The sequence below is a fragment of the Tamandua tetradactyla genome, chromosome 12, assembly GCF_023851605.1.
Source record: "Tamandua tetradactyla isolate mTamTet1 chromosome 12, mTamTet1.pri, whole genome shotgun sequence".
NCBI classification, from domain to species: Eukaryota; Metazoa; Chordata; class Mammalia; order Pilosa; family Myrmecophagidae; genus Tamandua; species Tamandua tetradactyla.
Genome location: NC_135338.1, coordinates 57,425,442 through 57,426,034, shown reverse-complemented (window position 1 = coordinate 57,426,034; position 593 = coordinate 57,425,442).

The following is a 593-nucleotide window of genomic DNA, read 5'->3' as shown; positions in this document are numbered from 1 at the left end:
CCCCATGACATGTGTGCCTGGTCCAGGCAGCAAAGCTTGGACCCAGGCCTCCCCCACAGGGCTTTGTGTTGGGGTCACTGACCTCGAGCTCAGTCACTGGTCAGCTGCCCTTGGGTGTCCCCCACTGCCACTGTGCCAGTCCTTCTGGGGCACATACTGGGCCACCCTCAAATAAGCCACTGACAGGTGCCTCTTGGGTGCTGAGTCCGGGGGCCATCCCCGGGCAGGCCTGGACTTCTCCTGATCTCTCTGGACTGCTGCGAGGGTCTGAGCACCCAGGACTCTGGGCAAGTCCCCATCATAAATCAAACACTGAAGGTGTGGCCTTCCCCCAAAATGCTGTGGGGTTGGGGGTGTGGAGGATCAGAGTGGCCAGAAAGAAAAGGTGGAAGGAGCTAATGTTTATTGAACACCTACTACATGCCAGACATGATAGGTGCTTTACACAAACATCCTGTACAAATAGTGACTTTCCTCTAAGGAGCCACTTCTAAACCCTCAATGCTTTTTTCCTGATAATAAATTCACCTGCATTTTGCATGCATAACAAAGCCTCCCACGTTTACAGCACCTTTCACTTTTCGAAGTACTTG